Source organism: Lactuca sativa, chromosome 1, assembly GCF_002870075.4.
Source record: "Lactuca sativa cultivar Salinas chromosome 1, Lsat_Salinas_v11, whole genome shotgun sequence".
Taxonomy (NCBI): Eukaryota; Viridiplantae; Streptophyta; class Magnoliopsida; order Asterales; family Asteraceae; genus Lactuca; species Lactuca sativa.
Genome location: NC_056623.2, coordinates 144,459,414 through 144,471,935, shown reverse-complemented (window position 1 = coordinate 144,471,935; position 12,522 = coordinate 144,459,414). Strand labels below are relative to the sequence as shown.

Sequence of the window (12,522 nt, the reverse complement as noted above, 5' to 3'; positions counted from 1 at the left end):
TGAGAATATGGCATCTTTCTTCATATATCATGACCATGTGTTCATCAAATCCATGATAACATTTTATCAATTATGGTTTTATCTTATATATCTTGAAGAGCATATACCATAACTTTATTCTCATGGTTCATCTTGAATTTTATTAACGCTATACCATAACTTGATGTTGAGAATGTGGCATCTTCCTTTTGAGAGTTTAAGATATGTGAATCTTCGTGATAACATTTTGTCATTTATTGTTTTATCTATATATCTTGAAGAGCATATACCATAACTTTATTCTCATGGTTCATCTTGAATTTTATTAACGCTATTCGATAACTTGATGTCGAGAAAATGGCATCTTCCTTTGAGAGTTTAAGATATGTGAATGTTCGTGATAACATTTTATCATTTATGGTTTTATCTATATATCTTGAAGAGCATATACCATAACTTTATTTGCATGGTTTATCTTGAATTTTATTAACGCAAGCTTGAGAACCAATAATTCTGATGGGTGATTATGAGTTCTATTATTACCGTTTTTTATACTATCAACTATTTTTATTTGTTGAAATGTTGCCTAGAACATAATAAATACTTATGGATATAATCTTCACGTTTCTTCATAGTAGTGACTTTGCTCAATCTTTAAGAGCTTATTTCATGTAGAACTTAGTTGATCCACTAGGGCTCAAATGTGTTGACATTAATTCAGCTTCATTGTTGTTAAAAATCTCAAATACTGGATAAAAACTGTTGGAAAATGTTTTAGTATTTGATTGTCACTGAAATAAGATGAAATAACTCTAAATATTTCTAACAAACATCATGAGTCAACAGTCAACGAAATTCAACATTGCTCATTTCACAGCAAATGTCTTCTCAACAATGACTTAACAACAATTAACGTATAACTTCCAAACCTTAGCAAAGTTTAAAGAAAAGGAATTTTCTATTCATTTTAAGAAATTGATACATCAACATTTTAGCAAATGGAAAGATGTTAACAAGATCAAAAGCTCATTGAAAAGATTTTCTTCCACTTTTCAATGATCCAATGGTTCTCTCTCATCATCTACCCGCATATTTCCGGAAAAGGTTTAAACGAGAAAAAAAAAAAAAAAAAGCTTAGAAAACAAGAACAAATTTCGATCACATAACTTTCAACATTTCATTATATAAAAAGAGTAATATCATATATCAAAATTCATTAATTTTACATCCATACCGATATTTTTTTTCAAAATATATATATATATATATATATATATATATATATATATATATATATATATATATATATATATATATATATATTATTTTATAAAAACTCCCATCATAAGTAATATTCATCTTGTTTTCATTCACCAATCACCAACTTCTATAAAATTTTAATTATGTTTCTTATATCATTTTAATAGTTTTAGTGGGCATCCATGATAAATTATAGAATTTTCGTTTTTTTTTTAGCATTTTTAAGGGATTTCGTGGTTTTCACTATAGTTTTCACTTTTCAAGGCTTCATTTCATACATCTTTCAAGTACAAAACAAGTTGATATATTAAAAAATTTTCGTTTCTATTTGATGGCATATGTTGACTATAAACATAAGCTTCTATTAATCAAATTGGTTGCCATTTTTTATTCATTTTATATGTCCACTTACTCTTTCTTCTTCTTTCTAGTCCCCACGTTTCTTTGCTAAAGTGTCTTGGTTGCTTCTTTTTTTCTTAGTTATGTAATTATTATTTTTCTTAATTATGTAATTAGGGTATCCGTATAAATAACTGGCCAACTCAAAATGCAATTGGATTCGGGTATCAGTTACATTTTCAAATATAATTAAGCTAAACCAAAATTTGTATATATAGTTATATACTAATAATTCAATTCTTTATTTTTATACTAACATCACAAAATATATTTTTTAATGGTTTTGTATGTGTTTATATATGTATGTGGGTCGATGAGGATCTAGTTGGAATATGTCTGGTCTAAGGGAATAAGAAAAATGATGTTAATGAATAAACGGTGGTAATAAAAGCCACCGTTGAATATGGATGGTATCTTTCATCATTTGCACGACATACACATGCATTAAAATAAAGTAATAATTACGAAAAGAAAGTTTATGAGTTAAGAAAATAATTTCTAGATAAACATGAGATAACCAACAGTTATATTATTAGCAACAAAATCATCTTAAAATAATACCCTATAACTTTATTAGTCAAAATCAACATTATTTATGAATAAGTTGTAACAATAGGAATAACGAAATAAATAGACTGTTACAGACAAGTGAAGATTTGGTAGAGATGGATTTATTTTTGTGTCCAAGTACAATGTGTGATATGTGAGACATGAATGGAGAGATGATATCAAAATCAAATTAGATTTTGATGGAGTGTGAATCAGACAAAACAACATCAAGTAGAATGAATTGAAAGTTAGACATGTAACATGATTAGATAAAACATCCATGATTACTAGTAATCTTAATTAGCAAAATCCTAAATCAGTCTAAATCCTACCAACTCTTTTTCTTTAGCATCTATGGTTAATGGTTATTATCACCAACTTCTAGAGGACCCCATTAGTGGGCACCTAGCCAATCTCATCTTTCATAGTGGCATACAATCTCACCCCACTTGTCCCCCTTATCATTCACAAAGATATGTCCTTACTCCTCACTACTCCACTTGTACCCTATGCATCAACACTTGTACATTCATCACATCATCCTAAATTCCACAAAAAAATTATTCTTCGGTTTACAATCAGGTACACAGTAACCCCCTAGTGTCTGTAAGGAGGCGAATTAATTGGAACTGAAACTCTCACATTGCAGACTGCAGATATTTATTTATTTTTGTTTTGATTTTGTCAATGGTCGGTGAGTATGTAGAGAATTAGGTCAAATTAGGTTTTGGACCACAAAATGGGAGTAGGGTTTGATGGTTGAGATTTCACACAACATAGCCCACAAAGGAAAAAGGGTCAAGTGTGTTGTGGTAAGGAGGGACAAGATATGGATCTTAGCATCCAATGGACAACTTTGAGCATTAAATATTCCATAAAAAAACACATATATGTCACAACATCATTCAAAGCACTACACCCCAAACTTCACCATTTTATTTTTACAATTTTAAATGAATTAAAGCCAAGGAATAGCAACGTACTTTCTTAAATTTTATAGCTTCTTGCTTTCATTTCTCTTAAGCATTGAACATTAAACACTTCACCCATTTAATAAGAAAACATAGTAATAACATTTTTTATAATTGAGTTTTTTTCAATTTTAGTCCATAAAACTTTTCTTTTTGACATTTTGGTGCTTATTTGAGGTTCTTGTAACATTTTTGGTCCCTGTTCAAGGTAAAACTACTATCTTTTTGTGACCATAATTGCAAGAGAAAACTTTTTGGGACCAAATTTTCGAACTCAACTATACTTAAGAACCAAAAAATGTATTGTATTATGAAAAGTAAAATAGCAATATTTTATACAAGTAAATTGAAGCATGTTAAAATATATAAAAGTAAGATGCTAAAAAAGGATGTAACTTTCTTACTTGGATTAAAACTAAAGCATATGGGTGATTATGGGCAACAGATATCTATGTCTTCTAATGACCTGTCATCACTTCAATTGTCCATACACCATTGGTTGAAAGAGGTCCCAAAAACTTTATTGAAATTCGCATGATTTCGTGGACCCCACACTGCCATTTTAATTCCAGCAAATCAAAACTAAAACTAAACCGCGACTAATCTTTAGACACCTGTAACTATGTAAGAATGTATCTTTTTCCTAAAAATTGGCAAATAGATAGTAAAAAGGAAGTTAAAAATATGGTTGTAACTGTAACCAAATAAGTGCAAAGATTGCAAAATCTTTCTTTTTTCTTGTGACTTTTTCCATGAAAAAGGAAGCTAAAAAGGCACCCCCTTGGGAGTCAGAAACTTTTAAAGGAGACAGTCTACACACGGATCCTTATCAAATCTCTTTAAATCCCCTCCTCTTTTCTTTATTTCTAGCCAGAAAAAAAAAAAGAATGAGATCTTTATCATTCTTCATAAGAAGCATTAGTTTCACAATCATGTTGCTAAGTTTCTTAGCAATCCAACTAAACCTCTGTTTTTCCAACACCCAATTTTCACTCCCGGATTTACGTATCGACGGGCATTTCACTTTCACCGACAACGAATTCGCGGCGAAAGATTACGGAAACCAATTTCAATTCCTTCCTTTTGCAGTCCTGCACCCTGAGTCAGTGTCTGACATATCTGCAACCGTGAGCCATGTGTGGGACCTCGGGGTTGGGTCTGGGCTCACGGTTGCAGCCAGGGGGCACGGACACTCGATTCAGGGTCAGGCTCAGGCGCACAGAGGGATTGTGGTGAATATGGAGTCGTTGAAGAAACCGAAAATGGAATTTGAATTTGGTTTTGATTTTGGATATGTTGATGTTTCGGGAGGGGAGTTGTGGATTAATATTTTGAAGGAGAGTTTGAAGTTTGGATTCGCGCCAAAATCTTGGACTGATTATTTGCATTTGACGGTTGGAGGGACGTTGTCGAATGCGGGGATTAGTGGTCAGGCGTTTCGGCATGGTCCTCAGATTAGTAATGTCCAACAACTTGAAGTTGTTACAGGTTTGTATAAAATATAAAAATAATTTTTTTTTTGTTATAAAAATTAGAAAATGTAATGAGTAATTATGTAATATGATGAAGGAAAGGGAGAGGTGGTGACGTGTTCAGAAGAAAAGAATGCGGATCTTTTTAATGGTGTTCTTGGAGGGCTTGGGCAGTTTGGGATAATTACACGGGCAAGGATTTTACTTGAACCGGCAGCGGAAATGGTAATTTGTTTATTTTTTGATGTAATTAAAAAAAATGGGAAAATAAAAAAGGGGGGGTTTGTGGTTTAAGGATTTATACATAGTTTTTTTTTTTTAATTGATGATAAAGGTTTCGTACATAACTGTTTTGACTTGATATAGTCATATATGATATAACAGGTCAAAATGGTTACTTTTTGTTAATTATAGTGAGACCTATATTTGGTCAAAATGATTAATTTGGAAAAACGTTGGAAACTTTTGTATGGTTTAATCAGAAAAAATAAAGTAAAAGTGGTTAAACCGCAAAAGTACGTTACGTTTTTTTTTTTTAATTTTTTATTTTAAATTCGCCTTGAAATTTTCAAAATCTAAAAGTTTACCGAATATTTGAATTATATTTGAGCAATTTTGTGGTTTGATTTAGAAACTAATTTTTTTAACCTAATAATTGAATCCAATATAAACAGGTGAAATGGATCAGAGTGTTGTATTCAGATTTTTCGACATTTACTCGAGATCAAGAGCGATTAATATCAGCAAAAAAATCATTCGATTACATAGAAGGACTTGTAATTATAAACAGAACAGGTCTTCTCAATAATTGGAGATCATCTTTTAACCCAAAAGATGATGATGAAGCAAGTCAATTTAAGTCGGAAGGAAAAACCCTTTTTTGCCTTGAATTGGCGAAATACTTCAATCCATCAGATAACACTGGTGAGATTTATGAGGTGAGATAAATGTGAACGAAATACAAACCAGTTTTGATTTTTGATTTATTAAAGTGTTAGTGATTTTAAATTGATAACAGGAAATTGAGAGCATGTTATCTGAGTTGAGGTATATTCCATCAACTGTTTTTATGACTGAAGTTACGTATATAGAGTTTTTGGATAGAGTACATACAGCAGAGATAAAACTACAAGCGAAAGGGTTATGGGATGTTCCACATCCATGGCTAAATCTTCTTGTTCCAAGTAGTAAAATTCAGAGATTTGGTGATGAAGTTTTTGGGAAGATTTTAGCAGATACAAGCAATGGGCCTGTCCTTGTTTACCCAGTCAACAAATCAAAGTAAATTTTTTTAGCCCTTGTACTATTTCAGATTGGCAAATCAACCCCTCTACTTTATAAAATTACACAATGATGAATGTTGAATGCATGGAACTGGGTTATTATTGTTAGTTATTATATACATTACATTCATCATTTGTTTACGTATTTTAACGGAATATGAAGGAATTGGAATGTGAGATTCAATTTTTTTTATTGAAAGACAAGAATACCCTTGTAATATAGGGTTAATCTCGTAAAAGACCTTATGTTTTTTCATTTTTTCCAAAAAAAAACCCTCAACTTTGTCTTTTTTTTTCCTGAAAAGGACCTTGTGTTTTTTCATTTTTTCCAGAAAAAACCCTCAACTTTGTCTTTTTTTTTCCGAAAAAAACCCTCAACCTTCTAACTGTTTCCGAATAAACCCTCAACATTTTTAGTTTTTCCCGCAAAAACCCTCAACCTTTTTGAAAAAAAAAATGACTAAAAGGACTAGATCGGAAAAAATGAAAAAATCTAAGGTCTTTTTCAGGAAAAAAATAAAATAAACTTGAGGTTTAATCCGGAAAAAACACAAAATATAAAGTCTTTTATAAGATTAACCCTATACTATATACTGAAATAAATAACAACAAAAATTCAGTTATATATAATTACAATAGATAAAAGGGTTAATCTCATAAAAGACCTTACATTTTATGTTTTTCCCGGATTAAACCTCAAATTTATTTTTTTCCTATAAAAAAGACCTTGTATTTTTTTTATTTTTTTCCAATTTGGCCCTTATAGACATTTTTTTCCAAAATAAATTGTAAAACGTGAGTCTTTTCAAGAAAAACCAAAAAAGCCGAAGGTTTATTTAGAAGCATTTAGAAGGTTGAGGGTTTTTTTCAAGAAAAATACAAAGTTGAGGGTTTTTTCGGAAAAAATAAAAATATACAAGGTCTTTTTCAGTCAAAAAAATAAATTTGAGGTTTACAATAAATAAAAATGTAAAACTATTAATTTTTCTAAACTAATTTCACGAGTTGAGAGATTCAATTCCTTACAAAAAACATTTAGTGAAGCGGAGGGGGTAGTTTTGCAAAGGAAAAAGTCTACAGGGGGGTGAAGTGAAACTTATGTAAACTTTTTTTTTTAGATGGAACAACAGGAGTTCAGCAGTAATACCAGATGAAGATATATTCTACTTAGTGGCATTTCTATCACAAGCAAATCCTTTATCCACCAAAGGAAAAGATAGTCTACAACACTTACTGAGTCAGAATAAAAAAATCTTGGATTTCTGCAAAGAAGCCCACTTAGGAGTCAAACAATATTTACCACATTTTCACACACAAGATGAGTGGAGGGCCCACTTTGGTCAAACATGGGAGACTTTTCAACGGAGGAAAATGGCTTATGACCCATTAGCAATCCTTGCTCCTGGCCACAGAATTTTTCAAAAGGGTATATTCGACTTATGACCAAAAATATAAATCATAATTATTTTGAAAAGTCGAAAATGACCTTTCAAAGCAACGTGTGGTAGTGGAGGAATTTTAAAATGAAAAAACAAAAAACAAAAAAAGAAATCATGACCTCCATATCATTGACTCGAATTATCACGGGAGTTGACTTGGATTTTCTTTTTTTTTTTTACTTTTTTGGGGATGCAAGAAGTGGAAAATTGGGAATTCGGGTCAACAAAGTTTCTTGGAAGAGTCAAAGTTCATTCTTTGAGATTAAGTGGTTATTGATTCGAATACTAAAGTCAAAAAGCCACTTAATTGATTCTAAATTGATGTAAATTATCTTAAAGTTATAAGAAAATCTTTTTCTTTCTGACATAGTGTTGTTTATATTGTGTAATGTAGTTATTAAGTTCTTTGACTCTTTGTAAATTTGTAAAATAAATATATAAATCAATCAACAAGCTAAATATAGCCTTTTTACTCCAAAAGTCAAAGTCAAAGTCACAATTACAACATTGTATTTTCAATTTTTTTTTTCTTATTAAAGCATTTTACTTTGAGAAATCTCCAATCTTTAATTCTTTTTCTTATTAGGATATTGTTCATGTTATTGTAGGCTTGTAGGAGTGTTTTTACACAATAAAACATACTTAAAATAGTTCAAAACTAATTTTAATATGTTTAAAGCTATGAAGTAAGGGAAAGTATAATAATCACATGGGATCAAAATAGATTCCACATTTGTTCTTCCAATCAAATTATAAAATCATGATGATATAATGTATTATTGGACTATATCAACAACTATAAGATACTTATAAAGTTCATTGTCAAGGGTGACTTGGCATTATCATGAAAATAGTGGAATTTATTTCATTAAATGCCAAAATGCCTCTCCACTTGGAATCTTTCCCTTTACTCTTTTCTAATGACTTATATCATGACTTGAATGACATTTGTAACACAATCTAGAGTGAAATTTTCATACTTTGTAGATTTTTGTTTGGCTTCTAAATCTATCAAATGATTTAGAATGTAATTGATTTCTCGATCAAGAAGCTTTTTTAAGTACTTCTCAAAGTATTTAAATTATCCTTTTATTAATTTCTTGTTCATGAAACTTCTTTAAGAATTAAGACTATCTTTAGGTAAAAAGATAAATTTAACAACAGAAAACAAAGAAACCAGCATAGTGCAGTGTTAATAATAGGTTTCGAAAGGGTATTTCAGTCATTTATACAAGTTAACAAGGATTGGAATCAAGTTTCATGAGTTTATGGATAGACAATTGAGCTTCATCACTGGTACTATTTTCGAAATTCCAAAAGGATCATAATTCTATAGTCATTTGCATATTAATTAGTGTGTTATCTTTAAAAAGTTGTCACTGAAAAAAAGAAAAACTTGAACAAAAAATAGGTGGAATTGGAATCTTTATAGTAATAATGATTGAGAAGTTGAACCACATAATGTTGGTGAAATGGAAACCTTTATATGAACTTTATGTCTTTGATTGAATAGTAGATTACTATTTACTGCAGGAAATTTCATTATGATTTTGATGAAACTCCAGTTAAAACTCTAGGGCTGGAATCAAGGAGACAGTATGCACCATAAGTGCAATATCGACATATCTACTGACAAAACATCACTGGCCTATATGGACTTGAGGAGCATCCAAAAAGGGAAGTAACAGCTTTTTTAGATTCCAATAATGACTACCACATGGTTGAATACTTGAATGGCATATATTTGACACTAAAAGTTATATATTCTAGACTTCTATTCAGCTTACTTTTTATTCACATATAAAAATAAACTAAAAAGTTACCTAGTATGCTCCCTACTACCTTTATCAGGATGCTAGAAGACCAATGAATCTCAAAAAATTCAGCAAAGATAATAGTCAATTAATTGATGATCAGAATATTGACATTTACCTGTAAGATAGTACTTCCCATGGGTAGACCTGACTCTAGTTTCTCTGTGACAGATATCAAGCTTCACTGGAGTTTGTCATGCCTGCTGTGGTTGAATTTGGTATCGATAAGTAACATTTATAGGGTCAATGAGATTTAGGAGTTATAAACCATGAATCAAAATGAATTAAGGACCAAAAATTGATTTTTTCGGTTCAAAGCAAAATCGAGATTAGTGGCTTACAATGACTTGCAGTATATTAAGATATAAAATGTTATGTTGTAATTATAAGAAATTATCTCAAACAATGTAGATCGATGTGTTGTGTAACAGATCAAGTAAATGATGGACACTTTACTTCCGAAAATTTATGTGATTTCGATTCACGGAAGAATACCTGGAAGGTCGAGATTGTAGTTCTTCGGCCTTGAGATGTAGCTGTTGGATATGCATTGGAATCGTATCGGCGATCGGTTTGTTTTCCTTCGCGGAAGTGAGGGTTTAGAACGAGTAGCAAAGTAGCAATTGATTAAGAAGACATATTCGATAATTCGCACTCTTCAGAAGCATAAGGTGTTTCTTCTGGAACCCGCAGATTGCAATTTACACTTCGAAAACTAAGCTTCCATTCCCAAAAATGTAGATGATCGACGAGTCTACCGATGAAATGCTAGACTTTTCCGTTCGATATATTTCAGTTTATTCACAAACGCAGGTCGAGTTTGCTTGAAAAGGATTTAAAGTTCATTTGGGGGAAGCGGCGTCGCCGCAGCGATTGGTGGCGGGCACTGTAGCACCACCTGGCAATTATTATAATTTATAAATCAAAAAATAGATAATGACGAGAAAAAGGATCTTAAATAATTTTATTAGAAAATAACCTGTCAATTTTCTAAGACCTGTTTTAGAGAACAATTATTTCAAAAGGTAAACAAGTTCTCAAAATGTACCCAAAAAAAATCATTGTTACTTTTTTAATATATAAAATATAATCATCATGTTACCCGGTTATAAAAATGTATAAAAAATACTATTGTTTTTTTAGTAAACAAAAAGGTAACCATTAGTAAAAAATATCATTGTTGTTTTTCTTCTATACAAAAAATATCATTGTTGTTTTTTTAGTACAAATAAACATTATGGTAACCGGTTACTTCAGGTAAATAGAAAAATAACTTAAAAAACATAACGAAGTTTTCAAAATATTCAAAAAAATACTGCACTTTTTGTTTTCGACTGTAGGGTAAACCGGTTTCTATAAAAAAAAATGTTTTCCTACACATGCATACATAAATCAAGAATTTGATGTCCGCAAGTTCAAATATTAACAATACATATAAAAACAAGTTGTAAATTAATTCAAATATATTAAAATAACACATAATCATAAGTTTTATATCAATCTACGTACATTAAAATGAAAATAAAATATAATATCGAAACAAAATATAGTTTTAGATAAATACAAACGCATCAAAAAACTTTATAACATTTACTATATATTTTTATTTGAAGAAATATAAATAAATGTGAAAAGAAAATCACAAAAATTGTTATGCAAAATAATTTTCTTTCATGTGTTTTATTCAATTTAGGCCGTTCAACCGGTGTAATTTAATCGGACTTTTGTAAAAATTGACGGTTCGTTCTAGTTCAAAAATAGGCATAAAACTAATGATAGTTGAACCACTAATTTATCCGGTTCCCGGTCCAATCGATTTTACCAGCCGGTTTAAACCGGTTTTTAGAACATTGTGTATAATTATATAGTTTTTAGACATGTTGACTACGAATATGTATGGATAGGCTGTGAAAATCTTTTCGCCAAGGGCTGATTCGGTTGGAGGATAAAAAAAACAGGAAAAATCATTTTTCTCATTTTTACGCTACATTTTTACAGAGCACTATAAAATTCTCTTTAAAGAAAATAGTTTGAAATGACAACACAGTCGGTTAGATTTTTTTTATCTCTATCTATGTTTTATTGTTTTTAGCCCGAAAATCAGTTATCATAGGATTTGGCAGGGTATTTTAGTAGGTAATCGTACATTTTAGCATATGTTCATTTGCTAAATGTATAATTACATGTGAAAAATCTAGTTTTTTTTTTTTAAATCTAGTCAAATTACCTTAGCAATTTTTCATGTTTTGATTTGGTTGCTCGTGTATAACGAATGTTGCAATGTTATCATGAGTCAATGAATACTAAGACCAATTTTGATAAGGTAAAAGCAATCATACCGTTTAACAGGTAGAAAGCTAGAGTTATGTCATAGCACAACGTTCAGACAGTAAACAATAGGTGGGTGTACTGTCTATCAACAAGACCCATTGCTTCTTCATTAGCTGATGTTGCATGAGGTTAGACAAAATGATCGTTTTCTACCCAAGGAGTGGTTATAGAGGCTGGTGACCGATTGATTTATTCGGTTGAAAGGAGTTCTATCTGATCATCGGGTTTAATTTTGACAGTTGGCATCTAATGTATAAAAAAAAAAGGATTTCAAAATTGTTGCGTCATTATTCTGGAAACGTTGTTCTTGTACAAGACTGACAGTTGGTTTCCGGTTGGAGACTTGTATTCCCTTATCTTTAACGACCAATTTTTCCCACATCTCTTCCATGTACATCACAACCCTGGAGGAGACATGAGAAGGCGGTGAATGTTGAGAGTCATGGTGACTATTGTGTCCTTTTTGTTGATACATGAAGAAGACGTGGGAAGTGATGAAATATGTGAGTAAGGACGTGGTCGGTCATCAGTAACTGCCTTATCGGTAAAAATGTATTGGATAGTTGGCAGGATGTGTTCGGCCAATTGGAAAGAGTGGTAGGGGATGTTGATTGGGCTCCAACAGGTCGGTGAGATGATGGTCGAATTCCTATAGGCCCACTGAGGTGTTGGTCGTGAGTCTTCAGGTCCATGGAGGGATAATATCAAGAACAATATTGAACTGAAGTTATTATCCCAATGGTTAGATGGTTTCACAACGTATCGTGAACCATTGAGTTTATGGATGATGTGGGTTGGACCCGATAGTTATGTGTTTGAGACTCTAAGTCTCGGTTTGTAGTATGTTTTGGCAAGGTTATGTGTTAGAGCATTAGTGGACTATTGAAGGTTTAGTGGCCAATTGGTTTTTGATCATGTGTTTGGTGGAATGTTGCTTTGTTGGAAGTCTTAGTTATACATCGGAACTTGCTAGCTAAGTGTTGCAATCATGGATCCATGTTTGCTTTTGCGGGTTGTTTACTAGG

The 12,522-nt window shown here is 31.2% G+C and overlaps 1 protein-coding gene across 10 annotated transcripts in view; it reads right to left on the bottom strand.

Annotated features, from left to right (window-relative positions):
- The window catches only part of LOC111910015 (uncharacterized), a 45,075-nt gene extending 34,880 nt beyond the window's left edge, over positions 1–10,195 (bottom strand). Inside the window, exons 1-3 of one of the 10 annotated variants that reach the window (XR_008224266.1) lie at positions 9,662–10,182; positions 9,285–9,369; positions 819–1,060 (exon numbers count right to left, since the gene is read on the bottom strand). The gene's annotated coding sequence lies outside the window, so the exon portion shown is untranslated. Of the gene's footprint in view, positions 1–818; positions 1,061–1,314; positions 9,370–9,661 lie in introns of those variants that run through there. The other 9 variants (XR_008224280.1, XR_008224264.1, XR_008224265.1 and 6 more) reach the window with 9 other exon arrangements.
- Between the last annotated feature and the right edge of the window lie 2,327 nt (positions 10,196–12,522).